The 21,094-nt window shown below is 39.6% G+C and overlaps 1 protein-coding gene and 1 pseudogene across 5 annotated transcripts in view; both read left to right on the top strand.

Annotated features, from left to right (window-relative positions):
* LOC145486502 (uncharacterized) overlaps positions 1-21,094 on the top strand; it is a 79,990-nt gene that overhangs the window by 20,752 nt on the left and 38,144 nt on the right. The window lies entirely within an intron of this gene.
* Positions 6,795-11,543, top strand: LOC145486505 (uncharacterized; annotated as a pseudogene).

Below are 21,094 nucleotides of genomic sequence, written 5' to 3'. Positions count from 1 at the left end.
GCCAATAACCAAGTAAAACTTATTTAGAAACATTTCAAGATTGGAAGAAGGATGTTGGGATACTACACCACATATCATATTGTTGTTTAAGTCACTCTCAATTTCAACCCATAACATTTCACTTTCATCAGTGCTAGAATTAAGGTCATGTCTAACACTATATTGAATACCTTTCTTAATGTACCATGTACCAACTCCACCTGCCACTATTCAAGTAATAGCATTTAACCAAACTGATTGAATTAAACAAACAAAACAAGGAAATCTCCATAAACAAAATACACAAATCACTCTGTGCAAGTGTTCCTTTTTTAAAAAGCACAAATTTCTCATCAAAAAATTTCCGAATAAAAGAATGTTTAAGAAAATTAGTTGAAAATAACTTAATTATTCACTCTAAAGGGTAATTTGAATATTATTTTTGGCGACAACTTTACAGTCATAGCTTTATCTGTCCTTTACCAATAACCTTTAAAGAAGAAAACTACAAAATTTGGCTTCTATTAACAAATATGGTTTTATTGCTTTTAGTTGTTAATTTAGCGGCGAAAAGTCTGAAAACAGACACAAAACTATTCTATTTACAACAACTTTGATCAACAAAGCAACTCCAGTGTTATTGTTTAGTGTTTAGCGAAATTAAAACGATCATGGCATTTATAAAATGTTTTAAGAGCACGCTTTCAAATCTGGAAGGCTTTAATACAACTCCTTTTGACGCTATATCTCACCAAAGCAAAGTGACCAGTGGCTGTGCCTTCAAAAGTTTTGGAAAACAATATTATTGATGGCTGTTTCTACAACAAAACGTTGCTCACCGCAGCTCACCTCAGTCTGCATAAATTGTCCAGGCAGAAACTTCCAACAAATGCTGTGAAGATTGTAATGAGCTTTTCGATTGATCACTGAATCAACCATTTTCCCAGTGTGTTTAGCATTTTGTAATTTTACTAAACATACAAAACAAGTGAACATGTTTGAATTGTCTTGTTGGTCACCTGATGAATCATGTGACTTTCTTCTTGTGCTGCTGCCCATTTTGCGCGTGAATCAGGCCATAATTTAAAATTCCAAAGGACTTTCTGCTGTCTTCGGAATCAATTTTTGAGTAACTTTGTTTTTATCATGCTGCTTATTGGTACATACTATGGTATATATAATTTATTATTGTTAAAATTATTCATGCTGAAGCGTAATTGAAAAATTATTTTTGCCCATGACTTTGCAGTCAATTTTACAGCCGTATAGTTATTTAAAAAATCGAATCCAGCTTCAAAACATTAAACACATTACCAATTTGTTTTCTAAAGTCCTGGGAGCTGCATTAAATTGGTGATCTGTATAATTTCAAACCTCAGTTGAAAGCGCATTCATTGATGGTCATGTCTTTCAGCCATCAAAGGAAAGAAAAATTCCCCAGCCATTCTTCACTAGACAAGGACTCTCTACCCTCCGAATGTTCCTCATCAGTGCCTCTTGAACACTGTTTGGTGTTTCTTTTTTTTCCATTGTTTGGCCAAAAGAGGTAATATAAACAAAAACAGGACCTTGAAAAACTCACACACGCACAGAGCAAGTGGCACACGTATGGATGTTGTGCAGACAATTATGTGACGACCAAATTTTCTCGGCTTGATGGGTTGCCAAATTCTCTAAGATGTGGGGCTACGCTAGTTGGAGTTGGTCGGTTATGATTTTCATATGCTGCAAAAATAAAGTCAATTTAAAGTAACGGCAAGACAGAATATTTTTCCTAATGTTTTTCAGAACAGTTGAATAGCTAATTGGGACGCTTTTTTGTTGCAGATGAGGCAATTAATTAATCTTTTGAAACCAATACTACCGAATTTAAAAATGTTTCAGGAATTTAATGCATGAAATGTAACAATGTCAGAAGCACACTGAGTCTTTTTCAAAAAAATAACTACAATCGTGGACAAAAGTCCTTGGGACACTTATGTAATATAACGGACTATCTGTGTTTTAGAACTGAAGTATGAAGAAAACGCTGCTATATCCTTTATCAGTGGGTTGCTGTCCCCCCTCCCCCCCAACACAATGTTGAAAATCAGCTGAAATTGCACGTACTAGTGTTCAACATTGTATGGGGGGTGGGGTGAGGTTAGGCAGGTGAAGTTGTATTCGCGCCTGGTGTGTACACAAAAGCGCCAAAAGTGCAAATTTGTCCCAAGACTTGTCCATGATTGTCTGAATTTCAGTTCAGAAATAAAATGTCACTTTTCAGTGGTTTTCTACAGTCTAAATGTGTTTTCTCTCAACTCTGTGAATAGATCGTAATACAAAGATTATTTTTGAGCTATTTTGTGGTTTGTTTAAGCTCATTTTTTTTGCTTTTCAATTTTTCCCAACGCAAACGCGTGGCGTAAATCGGAATTTGTTCTATCTCATACTCGCGCGTGCAGTATTTGAAAGGACACACATGGTTAACGCTCGAGGTAGCAATGAGCATAAGGCATTATAGATTAGTGTGCATATGACAAGAATTTCTGTCGAACAGCGAGTAAAAGTCTTTTTTTTTTCTTTTTTTTTTTGAAGGAAAACGGAAGGTTTTCACACTGGGAAGTCGCGCAGAAATGTCAAATCTCGAAGTCATCTGTATCATGAATATGATACATGCAGTGAGCAGGCATCATAAACTATAATTTGGTCGAAAGGGTACCGAACCAAATATTAGCAAATTGTTTCCCGCCAGTGGAAGTCATTTCCTTTAGTTATTTACGAAACAATATTGTGTGACATTTTGTTAGTGTTGTGGACACTCCTTATTTGCATAACTCAACAGTTCTCAGCAACGGTACTCACTTTAAAACCTTAAAATGTTCCCACTTATTTCCGAAAGCTCACATTTAAGACATGTCGAAGTGAAATGTGTTTGGTAATCAATCTTTCTACACCTTTATAGCTAGTAAAAACTTAATTTTGAGCTCTGCAAGCACGGTAATCACTTTCCATTTGTTAAGAATTGTTTAAAGTCAATTCTTCCATACTGAATCAAGTGAGTACCGTTGTATTTACTACCAGTGTGCTGTGACGTGACTTTTGTGAAGTTATTTCGAAACAGTACCATAAATCTCGTGTTGAAAAGTAGTTTCGCTGGTTTTCTTACTTAGTTGATACTTAACATTGACGAAACACTGTTTTTCTTCGCCACTGAGTACTGTGCGATGACCAATAAACGGTGACGTCACTACAAAGAGCATAGCGCCTCAGTATACTTAAACACGCTGTAATAACTGTTAAGGTGATCACTAAGATTGAATTAAATACCAAATTTGTCGTTTAAGTACTTGAAGTATCTGCAAAACTGTACATCATAATGTAAACAATTCGTTACGTATTCAAATCAAGCGACGTCGTTATCACTGCCATCACATACAAAAGTTTCTAGATTGTTTGAGGTCAACACCCTTCCCGATCGGTCCAAAACCACTTAAAAATACGGAAAAGCTGTGGAAAAGTTCTTAGAAATGCCTTTCTTATCTCAGATGTTCACATTCTCGGGTTCTAAATGCATTTAGGCTTAAAAAAACATCCTTATTGTGCATATTTCCACGAGACGCGAAAATCAGATAATCGTGGACAAAAGTCCTTGGGACACATGTAATGTAACGGATTATCTGTGTTTTAGAACTGAAGTATGAAGAAAACACTGCTATATCCTTTATAAATGGGTTGCTGTCCCCCCTCCCCCCCAACACAATGTTGAAAATCAGCTGAAATTGCACATACTAGTGTTCAACATTGTATGGGGGGTGGGGGCGAGGTTAGGCAGGTGAAATTGTATTCATGCCTGGCTTGTACGCAAAAGCGCCAAAAGTGCAAATTTGTCCCAAGACTTTTGTCCATGATTGTAGTTATAAAAGTTATTTTTTTTGAAAATGAAGTTAATCTCTAACTGCCCTGTTTTAGTTTCTTAGAGCATATCTTATTATGTTTAAATTATTAATTAAAATAATTTTAATCTTGATTTGCAGTGAAAGTAGAGATGAAGCTTAAAGGACAGAGAATTGACTAACTGGAGGACACACTTGTTGGATGGTATGATTATTTTACGTCCAGAGCTTACTGTAACAGTACCTTACTTTACAAGCTACAATTAAAATGTTCAACATAAGTGGTAAATTTTAATCAGGGTTACTCAATCAGACAGCATCTAAAATATGTTCTAAACTAATGTGATGCAAACATAGTTTAAAGAGATCACTGCTGACAGAAATATTGGGTAAACACCAGTGAATCTTGATAACTACTAGCCAGTCTGTGTGATGCCCTACAGCTACAAAGCTCCCTGCAAGCAATGTGTGTTGTAATAGTGTATACCCAATGGGTAGAGAAGGCTGCTTTTCAATTTGAATGTGTGACTTTTTTGTGACAGTGATGGTCAAATCCAGCTGTCACCTTACTGTAACAGTATCTCAAAAATAAGTGCTCATCACCAGCTAAAAACCCGGCTACTTCGATTTATGAGCCGCTTACTTTTTAGTGCAGAGTGCACTATTGGCATGCTTTGGGGCTGACGTCAGCTAAAGTATTAAGGTAATAAGGTAATAAGGTAATAAGGCAATAAGGCAATAAGGCAATACGGCAACGAGGCAACGAGGCAACAAGGCAATGAAGTACTAAGGCAATAAGGTGTAAACTTTAGTGTTTGTTTAATTAATTAATATCAAGTAATTAATTAGCCATAGAAAAGGAAGCGGTTGGGGTGGGGTAGGTGGCTGTGTGCACTATGTAAAAATGTGTCATACCTAGACCTTACTTTATGGGTAACATCACAAAACTATATAATTATTTGTTTTAGTAAACCCCTTGCTCTCCTTGTGGTACTGTTCTCTTTAAAACAAAACCAGTTTGCTCTAAACGCATGCACAGATTAGTTAGGATTTCGTTTCGACTATATATTAGGCGAGAGGTACATTTCATACGGAATCACACACAAACGCTGGGTGCATTTCCTTGTGGTAAAACCTAACATGATTCGTTGGTGACAAAAGAAACTAGGAAAGTGCCCAAAGAATGCTGCAGACTCTGTGGCACCTAATGAAAGTGCAAATTAATTTAATCAGCCTTTGAGGGGACTGGTTCACTGATGTAGGTACAAATATAACTACAAACCGGAAGTGAGGCAGGCGGGGGTGAGGACCTGTGTAACTAGCGTGCCAGAACTATACATTGCACTCAGCACTATCTGCAATTGTCTCTCTAGTTATGATATAATATGTGTGTGAGTTGTAAAGTGTAATATGGGAAAACAAAGGTTTTCTGCAATGTGACTGAACCCTGACTGTCCTTGTCTCAGGGCAGTAAAGGCTGTAGCTTAGGAAGGGGCATGGGTGTGGTGTATGATTTTTTAATTACAGTATGAGATAAAAATTGAGAAAATGTCTTTCTAATCCCTGAAAATTCTTTGCCTGCCCCTAGACCTCCCTAGAAGCTTTTCCCTTTGCACCCTAATCAGTGTCAGCTGTCTACTTCAGAAGACTACCGTTTTTCTCCCTAAATGAATGAGATTATCCTGGGGATTGTATGTTGGTTGAGTTATTATCCATGGGAAAGATTATAATTATTTGTTTGTGAAGACATATTGTGCAAGAATTTGGCAGGTACAAAATATTACAAAGGGATTTGATTTTAGCCAGGGTGGTTCCTTGTTATAATGGCCTATACAGGGAGGTTCTGCTTGAAAGGTTCAGGCTTCACGTATATTAAAGGTTAAGGGGTTCACAAGTTGAGGTATATGAAGGGTGAAGGAAAATCTATCTTTAAGGGATTCAAAAAGGATCTCAATTAAAATATCTCCAACAAACACACCCTACATCAGTATCATGTAATTTATTAAGCTCTACATCATAAACTTCATTTCAAAGGTTTGGAAAAGAGATGATATGTTCTTAAGTAGGTTTCTGAAAGGGGTACCATTTGAAAGGGGTTAGACCTCAGATCGGAGTCTTCCCATATGTAACTTTCTAGAGTACCTCACGCCCCCCCCCCCCCCTCCCTGGAAGGGGGATTTCAGATATAAGGGAGGTAAAATTAGTGGTGAAAGTCACAGAAGGGTAGGTATTTTTACCAAAGAAAACTCAATTTGTATATACGTAATTCAACTATTGGCAGCCAAGCCTGATCTTTTGATTTTATGAGAGAGTGATTTGAGTTCTGTTAAACATTTGGGATTTTTTTCGTTACATCATATATCTATTTCACATTTAAAAATGAAATATCCATGGACAATTAATTGGAAAGCTCTCGCTGACTGTGGCCAACCTCTGACGCCTGTACAGCCAAACAGATGATGTCATCAGTCAGTTCTGTTATTGAAGCGATTGTTAAAGTTATAGTGTAGTTATTGTTTGAACTTCAATGCTTGGAATGCATTGTGCAAGAAAAAGAAGACACTAGAAGCATTACATCGTTGTAAGAAAAGACGCAAAGTTCAAAACTGCTGCCTTGGGTCACTGGCCCAGCCTCTATCACCTTTGGAAGCAATGAATTATTTTTGGACAATTTTTTGATCTTAACAGGACCACAATGCGTGCAAAGTACTTTAGCTAAAGCGACAGCATCCAAGCCCGTATTCCATAGTCATTATAGTAGGTAACCTTGATCATGCTGAAACTCAAGGAAAATGTGTCTTTTCAATGGCAACCTTTTCAATTGCACAGCAAGCAATATCGTGACTGAAAGCCCTAGCTAGAAATGCCATGTATTTGCTAAGAGAATGAACTAAGAACAGAAAAAAAATACTTTTCTACCTCATGCAGGTGTGACTGAAGCTCTACCTCTTTGCTCGTTTGATTAAGATGGCGGCTACTGCCCCTTCACCCCTGGCCAGCTCTGTGGAGAAGACAAATGGAGCCAAGCTCAGCAGACTTCTCATTGATGGTGGATCAACGGTTCTTAGGAAGATTTTCGACAGATATCATCTCCCAGCAAATCTGCTGGCTGATCTTCATGCAAACTATCACACTCTGAACAATCTCTTAAGGAGGAGGGTTTTACATAAACCTCAGTGGGACCTGCTCTTCCCACCTGGTGGAGCCACACCTGACTCCAACACATTTGACATCACTTTGTTATTCCTCCTTCTAACCAACATTTGTGGACTCTCCCCTCCCCCCTCGGGTTGGCACACTAAGCCACCCCTTAGTGACACTTCTGTTGAGGCAAACCTTGCTCGCATCAAGTTTTTCCGCAATGAGTTGTACGGTCATGTTACCAGTACTGGTATTAATACACCTACGTTCTCTGCTCTGTGGGTGGCAATTAGTACTGTTCTTGTTGCTCTTGGCTTGCCTCAGGCGGAAATTGATAGATTGAAAGCAGAGCATTGTGGGGAGGAAGACTTTATTGACGTGTTGTTTGAGTGGGCTGACTGTGAAGAAGACATCAAGTCACAGCTGAAGGACATACGTCAACATCAAACAAAAACTGGGCAAACTGTTGATGAAGTACGTCAAACTCAACTAGAAGATCGGAAAATACTTCAAGACAGCAACCGGAAGTTGGAGGAAGTGCATGAGGTACAGACCAAAACACAGCAAACTGTTGATGAAGTACGTCAGACTCAACTAGAAGATCGGAAAATACTTCAAGACAGCAACCGGAAGTTGGAGGAAGTGCATGAGGTACAGACCAAAACACAGCAAACGGTTGTTGAAGTACGTCAGACTCAACTAGAAGGTCAGCAAACAATTCAGGATATCAAGGCAATGGTGGAAGATGTACTTAAGGGCCAATCTGTAGCTGTTACACAGAAAACTATTGATGAAAAACGCCAGACTCAACTAGGAGATCGTGTAACAGTGCAAGACAACAACGTTGACACGAAGTTGCAAGAAGACTTGGAAGTTCAAAGAGAAAAGAACAAAGAAAATGAAATACTCAAGAAACTCGCAAAGATTGAGACCCTGAAAAACGTAGGATATTACGCCGACAGATACGTAGAGGGAACCCGTTTGTCAATCTTTTCAAAGGTTGACAGCTGGCAAAATGACAGAAGTTCCCCAAATCGTGTGATGGTGATCACTGGAAATGCTGGGATGGGGAAGTCTGTAATCTCAGCTGTCATGTGTAAAAAGATGCACGCGGCTGGACGGCTAGCCGGAAGCCACTTCTGCCAGCATGACAGGGCGCGCCACAGGAATCCCAAGGTGATGCTACAGTCCTTAGCCAGTCAGCTGTGTGATTCTCTGCCAGACTACAAGAAAGCTCTCGTGGAAAAGCTGTCAAGAAATCTGGGTGTGGAGATTAACAACATGGAGGTGAAGGATCTGTTCGAAGTGCTGCTTGAGGAACCTCTAGCCAGCTTAAACGACCCTGGTTTGACCTATTTAATGGTAATAGATGGGTTAGACGAAAGTGAATTCCAGGGAAGAAATGAGCTACTAGACGTAATTGCTAATTACTTCCAAAATCTGCCACTGTGGATTCGATTTCTGGTGACAACGCGACCGGAGAGGAACATAGCAGAAACTCTAAAGAATTTGCACCCCCTTCAGCTGGATCCAAACGTTGAAGAGAACGTGAAGGATATTCACTTTTGCTTTGAAAAGCAAGTCAGCCATTTATTGCAATCTGAGCATCAAGAAATAATCTTGCAAGCACTGGTTCAAAAGTCAGAGGGAGTCATGCTATACGCACATTACCTGGCAGATTTCATAAAGAAGGAAGTGCCAGTTTTAACCCCTGAACTGCTGGACAGCATCTTACCATCAGGTATTTCGTCTGTGTACCAATCGTATTTCAAACGATTGGAGACTGAACTTTGTAAGGAACTTAACGTCACGGAAGACCAATTTTTGACATTTCTGAGTGCGGTCGCAGCCGCTAGAGAGCCATTGCCACTCGGTTTCGTTTCTAAATTGTTGCTACGAGGTAAATCGACATCATTGCTTCAGCGAAAAGTAAATACGGCAATTACTTGTGTCTCGGCACTTTTACCCGTTCAAGACGATTGTATTCACTTTTTTCACAAGTCGGTCAAAGACTGGTTGATTGAAAAATCCAACTACGGACAGCACCACTTCATTGTTGCTGAAAAGGAAGGCCATGAAGTCCTTTCCAAGCTGTGCATTGTTGAATTTGATGAGGTGAAACGAGACGGCGTCAACTGCAAACAGTTCAGTGACACTACAGAGTACGCACTGCAACATGGAGTTCAACACATGCTACAACTAGAGAATGCGAGAGTATACAGCCTTGAGGACGTTGTTAAGAAATTTGTTTTGGACGTAGAGCTTGTGTACGCAAAGTTGTGTGTGAATGTTACGGCGGCTTCCGAAGACATTGTTTCCGTCCAGAAGCAAGCGGGCATCGAAGAACTTCAAAGGGCCCTTAACACTTTGTTGCTTTTGTTAAGAAAGCATATCGACACATTAGAAGAACTCCCTCATACCATCTTCCAAGCGTTGTTGAACGAGGGAGGAGATCCATTTTCTCCCGAAGCTTCAAGATTATTGGAGAGTAAATATTCTGAAATGACCTATATGGAATACTTGCACAAAGAGGATCTGCAAGGGGGTTTTCGAACCAAATTTGAATGTTCAGCTGCCGTAACTTGTTTTGATGTTTCACCACGGTTAGACTACATGGTATGTGAATGTGTTGATCGCACGATTCAGCTATGGTCGCTCGATACTGGTGGGCTGGTATGGGAACGAGATGTCAAGGTAGAGAAAAATTACGACTGTAACTCTGACGAAGATGACTTCAACTACTATGAACCATATAGACCAGGCCCGACATATGGTAGGCAGTCATTTTATCGCTCAGTAGTGTTCCATCCTACAGAGGGCCTTGTCTTACCAGGAATCCTCAGCCATGCCTATACGTTTGACGGGGACTTGAAACCGCTTTTTCTTTCGAGCAAGTGCCGTTTTTCGGTTTGTTCAGTTTCTGCAGACAAGATCAAGATGCTAACTGATTGCACCAACGATGCCAAATTAGTCATCATGTGGAGTCTCACAGACGGCTCGGAGATAAATCGTTTCGCATGGAATTGCCAAGTTTCGTCTTTTGCTTGGTCTCGCGATGGAAGACTGCTAGCAATTTCTGACCATTCTGGGTCGATAACTTTGGTTGACGTCATGAATGGTTTTAAAACACTAGCACTGACATCTACTTCAGTAGTTTGTGGAGCGATAAAGTTCTCCCTTGACTGTCGATACCTTTATTGCTTGAGTTTAGGCTTTTTTGATTGCGATTTCTTTCGTTTAGACGTCAACATGAAAAATGACGGCAACTCTTCTTTAGATGTCTTTCCTGATGAAGTCTCTTACAAACCCTGGGAATTTGAATCGTGTAGTGAGACCGGCTTTTTATTAGGAGATCCTTTTTGCTGGTCACCTGAAACAAATAGCATCCAACAGCAGCCCATTCTCGTTTTTGTGCTAAATGAACAATCTGTGTTGAGAGTTTCTTCTTACTTCAGCAGCGTCATAGAAATGTCAAACCTTGATGAACTGACGAAAAACAGTGCTGGAGTTTCGAAAACTATTGTGAAGAAAGTCGTATTATCATTGAATGGTGACGCTCTGTACGTTATCACTGAAACAAGTGGGACCCCAGCAACACTAAAAGCTTGGGACATTTCAAGTGGCATGTTCAAAGCAGAGAAAAACGATTTTGATTATATTCACTATATTCTAGTAGCTGTAAGAGAAGGTGTTCTTTTGCGAACCAGAGGGGACACCCTTGAGTTGTGGAATTTTGAGTTGTCTGAGTGCATCCGAAGTTGGACTGACTTAGGGGATATCACTGAAGTAATCCCCATATCAGAAGAACGAGTGACCTGTGTAGAGAGGGCCCGTGAAGAAGATAGCACTAGTGAAGAGGAGAGCGCCTGTGAAAAGGAGAGCGCCTGTGAAAAAGAGAGCGCCTGTGATGCACGGAGTAAAGTCATCGTTGTGGATACAAGCAGGGAAGGCATTGTGTCAACAGTCAATTTACGTGGTGATTTTATTACATGTAACAGTAAATGCCACGTGATGTCCGTTGAGTACAGTAATCAGGATGTGTATGGTGTATTGCAGATGCAGTGCGGCGACAAAGTTCTCTGGAAGATGGAGGAACCGGTGTTTAGCGCCGATTGGCATACCTCTGGTCAATCATTTTCTCCTACTGAACAGTATTGTGTACTTGCTGGAAGACGACGATTTGCCGAGGATTTTAACCTAAACCTTTACGTCCTCGATGCACTTTTAGGAAAGATACTCCACACGTTATGTTCATGTAATCATATTTTTGGTGGTGAGCCTTACTATAAGTTTGTTAGTGAAGAGGAGTGCGTTACCTGCTTCGGTGATGAAGTGATCGGTGCTTTTCTTCAGCTGTTTAATGTCAAGTCTGGTGACCTGCTAAGTGAAATAGCTTTGGAAAGCCGTGTGTACAGTTTAGCAGCTTGTCTGCCTAAGCGTCTTATCGCCATTGGCTTTGAGGATTCCAAAGTGAATTTCAAAGTTCTTCAGGTGAAGTTGCCGCGAGATGAAGACAGCAGGAAGAGGAAAAGGTGAAATATTACTAAGAACCCGGCAAAGTTGCAGTGCAACGACTACTGAGAGTATTTGACCAATCACAACACGACTTTGAAACTAAAGATTCTGAGTTTATCTGTGGTCTCACTAATCATGTTCGAGCAGCGCGATATCTTAAGTAGTCCTTCGAACAGAAATTTTAGATTGCCTGGTCATTACGTTCAAATTTCGTCGACTTGAACAACGCAATAAGCGAACGATGAAGTTAATTCGAGTTGAACCCAGCGCATAGGAACAAATTCTTCGCAGTCTAGCAACAAAAAATGATAATTTTAAAACAAATGTTACATTTCCTTCTCGACTGAAGATACCGGTTCTATAACAAAACGATCTTGAACGTAGCGAGAAAATAACTAACACCCTGAGTGAATCTGGCAACACGAAAACTAATACTGCCAAGAGGTGAACTGGGAACGACCCAGCAGCAAAACTAATGTTAAGCCTAATAGCAGATATGCCGATAACAACAAGAAATCAACCATGAACTCACCGGCAATAATGATTTTCAACCTCGGGTCAAATCAAATTTGAACCCAATTGAGTGCATGAGAAGCCACCATTCAGATTGTCCGCGCTGAGTTCAAATTATTTTTGTCGTTTGTTCGTTGCTGTGTTCAAGACAAGGAAAATTGAACACAATGAATTAAACCTAGAACGTAACCGCAGCTTCAACACGTTTAGTCCTATCACGAACAAACTCCGATTCTTGTAGTTCACTGTCGAATGCGATTGGATGAAAAGTCTTTGGTAACCCTGGTTGAAGTTTTTACATTGTAAAACTATCACTCAGTGTTGAAATTGTGTAAGATGTTTATCAATACCCTATGAAGTAGGAAGTCATTGGGTCGGATCCTGTCGAGGACTCTTAATTAATTTTTCAAATTGCGACACGCACTTGACAAGTAGCCTGCGAGCAGGCTCTCGTCGTTGGTGGCACGAGCAAACGAGCAAAGCTGTCAGCGAACGAAGCGATAGAGAATGAGAGCCTTCACGGCAGCCCCTCTGAAGGTGTCAAGATTTTGACAACTCGCTAGCTTAATGTGTCAAATTATTAGCCAATAGAAATTGAGAAAAACATGAACAAACATGATAATTATGCAAATAATACTTGTGTTTTGCCGCTTCCAACATTGGACAAATCTCTGACATCTTTTATCGCAGCACAATCAAAGTCAAGTGATTTTCATTCCTTGACCAGATCCTGAATTATATTGGTTAGCGTGCAAGTCACTAACACTAGAGTATCTCAGTACTGTCCCTCGCGAACTTTCTTGATCATCACTGCAGTTTCAAACAGTTGAAATATAAAACGTTTACCGTATCCCAGTTGGCATCACCGCCAAAACATCTCTTCGTTCTGAAAGACAATTCACGGCTTTTTCCCGTTCGTGTTTTAAATGGACCAGATTACTTGCTTCGATGGAAAGTTTTCGAAAAGCTTCCAGGATAAATCCCGCACTTGGATTCTCGGACGCCATGCCATGTTTGTGTTTGATAATCACCGCTGGTTTTGGTCATATTAATGGCACCTGTCATTTTTCACCAATCAGAATGCTGCGTTGGTGAGCGAACGCGCTGTTGCCTTCCGTGCAGGCTCTCATTTCTCGAGCCAGGCCCCCATCAGCTCGCTTCCCTCGCTGAAGCGTCTGTCGCTACTTTGCTCATTGACTTTGCTCCTGCCGCAACACATGAGAGCCTGCTCGCGGGCTAATTGACTAGCTGAGCTTGTCTCTGGTTTTCATCAGACTTGAGACAGCTTTCTGTCTGTGTTCAGTTTGTTGATTTTTTTTGTCCTGTGACTCCTCCTCTCCCATCCCCGGCCTGTATGACTGACATACAAAATGTTCTTCTTGATATTTTACTGGTAAATAACGTGCATGTGTGGTTTTCCTGCACAAGAGAAATGACCTATGTATTTGATTAGACTGGCCACCTTACTGTACGTCATGTTGTTTAAGTTAAAGCTAAATGACGACAAAACCGAATTCTTAATAATTGGTACACGACAACAGCTTAGCAAGGTGGACATCGAGAAGTTATCGGTGGGTAATGTGAGTGTTGCACCTGTTGCTGTTGCACCTGGTTTGATACCAACCTTAGTCTAGTGACACACATTACGAAGACATGTAAAGCTGCTTTTTATCATCTGCATAACATTAGACGTATTAGGAAGTTTCTTACGGTTGAGTCTACCAAGATGCTAGTGCATGCCTTCATAATGGGACGCATTGATTACTGCAACAGTCTTCTCCATGGTTTACCGACCACTCATATTAATAAGCTACAATGTGTGCAAAACGCAGCTGCTAGGCTAATTTGCTCGACTCCGCGTTTTAGTCGCATTACTCCTGTATTATATTCTTTACATTGGTTACCTGTCAGATTCAGAATTGTTTATAAGATTTTAATAATTACTTTTAAGGCCATACATGGCCAGGCACCGGACTATATTTGTAATCTTATTCGTGTTAAAAATCCCTCCCGGTATGGTCTACGCTCTAATTCTCAAGTTTTATTAGTACCACCATCCACGAAAACGAAGAAAACACTTGGTGACAGGGCATTTACTGCTGCTGCACCATCACTTTGGAACAAATTGCCGTGTGCAATGACAGATGAGGACAATTTTAACCATTTTAAGTCCAAACTAAAGACATTTTTATTTAGAAAAGCGTTTGAATAGCTCTTGATGTTTTATATACATTTTTACTAGATCCCTTGTTTTTAATATTTTAATTTTTAGCTCGCTACCTTAGCCTAATGTACATAATTATTGTAAATAATTAGTTTTAAATTTATCACACTATTCATAACATATCGTTTAATTTATATTACTCATGGTTTGTTAGGCGCATTTGATCATATTCACATGTTAATTTGCGCCTTAGAAATATTAAATATTATTATTATTATTATTATTATTATTATTATTTTATGTGATCTTCTATTTCGATTTTTTTGTTTGGACAACAGGATCAAGCTTCAAGAGTGAAAAGGGCACAGTGCCAGTTGGAATTTCCAGACGAATCCGGTGACTCGAGCACGTAGTAGTCACTGATAAAGATTCCTAATGCCTTTATTCTGACAAGCGTCTGGTACCGATGTCTTGTGTGCATTATGCATTAACAAGGTGCAACTAGACTGACAAAGGCAGTTGTAGATGTTCCATTTGCTGTGAAACTGGAAGGAACCTTTCAGACTGGTAGAACTTTATTCTTGCACAAAAAGAGGACAGACTTTGCAGTGGATCTGTATATAGAATCTGAATCAAATAAATGAGATTTTGTCCACGGCTCGAACATGTGTAATATCAGAAAACGCATTATCAGTTCTGGGAAATATAGTTTATGTAAGGTTTGTACAACCTGCATATTATTTAGGCTTTGTAAAAATTGTAATTTTTAAAAAGCTTGGAGACGGAGCTATTCAATTTAGTTAGGCTTTGTTAATTGTAGGAAGTATAATTTGTTTAGGTTTTGTGGGAAATGCAATTTATTTGGACCCTGTAGAAAGGTATTTTCTTACCTGTTTTTGTATGCACTTTACGAAATAGTATTTTTGTTTTCACCGAGAGCTTTTAAAATTATAGGAGCTTCTGACCTTAAGGATAGAAGATAGAAAACCTGTGAATATTCTATGGAAGTTTCCAGTGTAGTATTTAATAACAAAAAACTCGATTTGAGGAAGACACGATTAAGTGGGAAAAAAGGGAAGATTTGTTTTTAAAAAAAGTTCAGTTGTGCTAGGTTGGCTGTAGCCTCCTACGGAGACGCTCTTTGGGGTCGTCACGTAATCTTGGACGCTCTTTGGACTCTCGGGAAATCTGGGAAGGAGCACAAAGAATGTCTCCGCATGGAGGCTACTAGGTTGGCTGGCAAAGGAGGTTGAAGTCAGCTTGAACTAGGATTAATCACCTTGGCGAATTTAAGAAGCATTAAGCTGACATTCCTATTGTCATCCCTTTGTAGTAGCTAAGGGCTACCGAAATAATTAAATGCGAAAGCCTCCTTTCTAATTGAACCACCCCTCCCCCCTGTCAATGTGCGCACATGTTATCAGCCAACCAGAGACACCAAAAGAATTTGTAGATGACATCATCACATGGGATCATCATCGTGGAACATTAGGAGTTAAACAAGAGACAAAACTGGCTTTCTAATAGGCCACGTTCCATATTTCAATATTCTAACATGGCTTCGAGGCTTTCAGGTCAGAGTGGCAATTTTTTTTTTTTACGTTTTGTCTCTCGATTCCCAAACGAAAACACCACCAAATAAAGAAGTTTATTTATAATGCATCCTCATCAAACTGACGATGTTAGGGTAAGATACTGAAATATAACTTGTATTACATTACTATGGAAGGTTTCTGGTGACAGAAGCTTTGTACCTTCCGGTCATTCCCGGTGCATATAATGCGTCAGTCAATTCCAGCAGTGCCCTCCCCCCCCCCCCGGGTTACTCCTCGGACATTAGCATATTTTTTTAAAAATGGGCAAATTCCCAGGGGTGGGGACACATAAGCTGTCTAAATGCCCCGGGGTGGGGACGAAGAAAGAGGGCAAATGCCCCTCCCCCGGGATCGTCGCCTTCCAACACCCCTGCAGTTTTTTTTATTAATCAGTGAATAAAATGTTCAACTGTTCAGTATTTTAATACAACGGTCAGACTTCAAGGACAACAGTACATGTTAGTTGATTTTGATTATATTTATTTCTTTATATTTTGTCTTTAAAAGTTTGCTAGAGGATAGCGTGACATTAAATGTTTTGTTGTATAAAAACCATTTGTTTTGAATATTTCTACTAGAATAACGACAATCCCGCTAACAATGTTTACAATAAAGTAATTATCATTAAATGATGATGCATTGCATTTTAAGCTCGCAAGATCTGTCTTGAAGATCGCAACATTTGAATTTGCAAACCTGAAGTATTTTAACTTTAATTTAAATCCGAAATAGTCGTGTTCACGACAGTTATTGTTTTGTGATAAACAAAATATAGTTCACCTTGTAGCTTATGTTTATAGTGCTTACAAGTAACGAAGAAATATCTAAAATTGAGAAAACATACCTTTAAAAACATCTGCAAGTTTCTCTAGTCCCTGACAGACAAGCCATTGTTCGACAAACGCCTCGTCTTTCCCGATGAACTCATCCATGGCACTTTCGAAAACACGTGTGTCATATGCCCGAGGGTCACCCCCGGGGTACGCAAATGCCCAGCCCCCGGGCCACGATAAAATTGCGAACGCCCCATCCCCGAGACTGACAACATGAGGAAATGCCCGCGGTAGTCCGGGGGCGGGGATGGGCACTGCTGTAATTGAGTGATGCATAAAGAGAGATGACAGTGTAGTGTGATACAGGACCAACCGGAGTCTCAAACCGGATAGCAATCGAGTCAAATCAGTGACTTCTGTTGATCTCTTAATAAAGGAGGAAATAAAGATCTCGAGTAGTCCGTACATATAAAATATTCTTGTTTTAAACTGAAACTGGGGGCTGTAGTAACCTTCAATTTTAAGTCAATGAAACCGATTAGGAACCCTTCCATGGGCATCAAAGTGAATGATGAATAAAAATGAGATTTCCGAAAGTCATCATGCCATATAGCCTGAGTTTTAGCTGTGCCATTCTCTCTCATGACAGTATTGCACAGTTCACAAGTTGAAATTTCAGCGGCATTCCAAACTTTGTGCGTTTGGAACTCTGGGTCTGTCCCAGATCTCCATGCGGATTTTACTATCACTTTGGTTTGCATTGCAAGGAAGGGAGCTGTTTGCTGTGTAGCAGAGATTTGAAACTAGCAACCCTTGTAGAACTACGGATCCGTTTTTGACAGCAAGGTTAGTTTAGAATATTCGTTGTCCGTGACCATTAGGCACCTTAAGATACCAGCACGGGACGAGCTAGGACGGCTACCGGAAGTAAATTGACTCAACCGGGCATGCGCACGAGAACTCTCGCCTAATCTCTCTGCCGTCCTCATCTCGTCGAGGACGCCATTTCGCCCGACTAGCCGTCGTATCGAAGACGTGAGTATTTTGCACTTGTTTTGCCCCGATAACTGTTCCAATCGCCTTTATTTTCAGTTATATTGATAGATATGTTTATAGCGTTCACAGTTTTCGTGATTGTAGCGTAGAATACTACGCTGAGATACGAAAATGTGAGTAAAAATATTCCTCGTCTGTTCGTTTGTGTTTCTGCAGCCACTGTGCGGACGCTATCACGAGTGTGCAAGCTCAATACAAACTCTATGCATTGAGAATACAACAGTGTAAGTACAGTTGATAAATTGTTGTAAGAATGAATGCCATGGAGCATCTATTGAGCAAATAAAATACACATTTTCAAACTGATGTTTAGTTGTTGTTTTTATACTACCCAGAATTTGATGCAACGTTTGTTTGATTTTTATAATGCTTGTTACAAGCAGATGGAAATTGAACATTGGAAATGGATGGAAATTACAGATGGAAATTGAAACGTTCAACAAAAGTCAGGATTCTTCGGCGACAGAATTCCCAAACGCTTTAGTGGTAAAAAGCCATCTGAAGCAGGTCGATCAGATTGTTCGTTTAATTTTTTCATACGGAAATTATGGTTTCTCTATTAAAATATTGACAGATGTTTGCTTCGCTTATAAAGAAAAAGAAATTCAGCATCGCTGTTCACTATCGTTTAAGCCTAATAGGATAAGATTTCTATCATCTCTTTTATAGTCTAATGGATGTCATTGCTTCTGTGAATAGCTTGTACGAGGTTCCAATTATTGACGTCGCCGTCCTTTGCGAAAATGCACATCTTAAGCATTTTGTTTTTGGCGACACGACGGGACCCGCGAAAGTTTCCCGCGTCCACTGCCGTTGCCGTCCTGCCCTTCCCGTCTTCGTATCTTAAGGTCCCTATTAACAGTAACACGGCGTGTCTATTTGCTTGTTTGAACATTTATTTCTGTGATCGAAGGACTCACTTCCGCTTTCTGCAGGGCCTGAACAATCGATGAAACCGATGATCGGAAAATCAATCGATCAATCGATGACAATCAATGCCAATTAATCGATTAATATCGATAATCGATGAACAATCGATGCTCAGGTTTTTTGTGATTATCGATTTCATCGATTATCAATTTTTATTGATTATCAATGCCAATCGATCAGTTAATTGACATCGATTGTCATCGATTGGTTATCATTTTTGATGCGTTATATTTTCAGTCAATATTTCCAAAAACACGGCCTCGTTACGCATTTTAATGAGGAAAACTGCCATAAAACTTTATTTTTTTCACAATGGTGATTGATACATCGTGGAGAACATGGGCATACGATTTTATAACAATATCAAATCTCAATTGGCCATCAAATTGAAAGTGAGATGAGAGAAGATTAAAGGTCACTCAGTGCTTTAAAATTGAATACCATCCAATGCAATGCTGGCGTCATATTTTAAAAAAGTAAAAATTATCTTAAAACACTAACATTAGTTATGATTTGCCTTTCAAACTGTATACTTGAACTGTAACATAAAAATGGCAGTTTAAACGCCTTGAAAAAGAAGCTCCCCAAAAGAGTCTGGCGGCTAGAAGGCTCGCTCATTAGTTACACTAGCCATAGGCAGCACAAAACATGGCTATTGGATACTGGTCACCACAAAAGGAACGTACATTTACTTGCGCAAACATTGAACAAGTCAACAGCATCATCAATAACGCAAGAAACGAGGAAAACAAACAAATTATTTCTTCGAAAACCGGAGTTGCTTGAATTAAAATCAGTGCATAAATAACGTAAACGTAAAGGGCGTTTAATTTGTGACCAAAGCTCACGTCACCCGATGATTCAGATCAGCTGTTCAGATTCACACCTTAACCGAGCTGCCAAATGACCCGAGTAACCGCGGGAAAAATTCCTGCGGCTCGTCTTTTGTTTTCATATTCAGATTGTATAACGCGTAACGCATTGTGCAATGAAGTGTGAAAATGTAGACTAAAAAAAACGTAAATTAGCCCATGATATACTAAAAGACTTAAATTTATTCTATAGGTAGAAAATTGGTTTCAGAACCATCGCCGAATGGCGAAGAATGACGCATACAAACCAGGAAGAAATAAACTTTATCTGACTTTATTCATTGCTTACTTTATGTACCTTTGCAGACCTTTGTTAATAAAATGATTTCCGAAGCCTATTCACGTTTATTCTGGTTTATTTTATTACAATTCAGTATAATTACATCACCCACCATTCAGAGCTGACGAGCTGACTCGTCCCTAGTCATCTCTCCATCGCCAGACTGAGAGACGGCTGGGGAAGAGTCAACATTCTCGCAGTCTCTCGAGAGTTATTTTGCAGTTCTTTCCTCCGTCTGGATATCTTTAACACTAAACACTACACTTAATTATTCTCAGAAATTTACACGGATAAATCAGATAATAAATTTCATTTTGCACGGCGTGTGGACAGGACCTGTTGGAAAAATAGGAAATAGTGAAAATATAAAATTCCTGAAAATTCATATCAACCAGATATCAACAGTATAAAGGACAGCGAAAGGAACAGCTAAGCGAAAAGGTGCGTTGTTGACTTGTGTTTCTTCAAAACACTGTTTCAAACTGTTCAAAGTCTGTCAAAGTGTGTTTCTGTTCTTGATTTTTGAAACCATTCAACTGCATACAAACAAATTCAACAAATTCGAACAAATTTGAACAAATTCGAATCATCTCAAACATTCGTGCGTACTGCGAGTGCGTATACGTACATGCTGGAACGTGGCATACCGAGAATTTTTTAACGCCAATCGATGACAATCGATGAGTTGCGACCACTTTTGTGTGATTATCGATTGGTTGATTTTGTCGAACCGAAACAAGCGAACTGAATCTGTGAGAACCATTGAAGAATTCTCACTGGAATTTGTTCCGCAGACTTTCGAACGCTATTTTCATAAATTTTCTGCTTAAAGCTAACCAGCAATTTGTAGAAATACCACCGACAACCTATATCTTCCAATCCCGCAGTATTTATAACATAACCGGCAAAGTTGTGTGATCCGGTCATGATCAAGAAGCGTTATACTGATACGTAAATAGATCGCAACTGTACGCCGCTAACCAACACTTATTTCTCTTTCGATTTAGATGAAAGTCGAAGATTAATCCTCTAGAATTACATGATAACAAAATTGTTAGACTCACAGAGTTTTTCGAAGGTTTGGAAATCAGCAGTGTGACAAAGATTCTGTGCAATAGCGTCGAAAATATGACCGCGTAACATTATCTGCGGACCGCTTAGGGAACACATCCTTTTCGCTTATCCGACGAATTTCACTGCAAACTTTGAGAACAATTTACATTGGTTATTTGGAGTTACGACTTAAAACGTGTGACAATGTGAAATCGGTAATTGTATGAAATGTTTCCTTCCGCCTTGCTTCCCGCAGCTTCAAAAATACAGGTCCAAACAATACGATTTTCAATCGATCGAAGCCAATGTTTTGGAGGTCATCAAGTCTCGAAAACTGCAACACGTACG

The sequence above is a fragment of the Orbicella franksi genome, chromosome 5, assembly GCF_964199315.1.
Source record: "Orbicella franksi chromosome 5, jaOrbFran1.1, whole genome shotgun sequence".
Lineage (NCBI taxonomy): Eukaryota > Metazoa > Cnidaria > Anthozoa > Scleractinia > Merulinidae > Orbicella > Orbicella franksi.
Note: the sequence above shows the minus strand (reverse complement) of the source record. Positions and strands in the feature narration are given on the sequence as shown.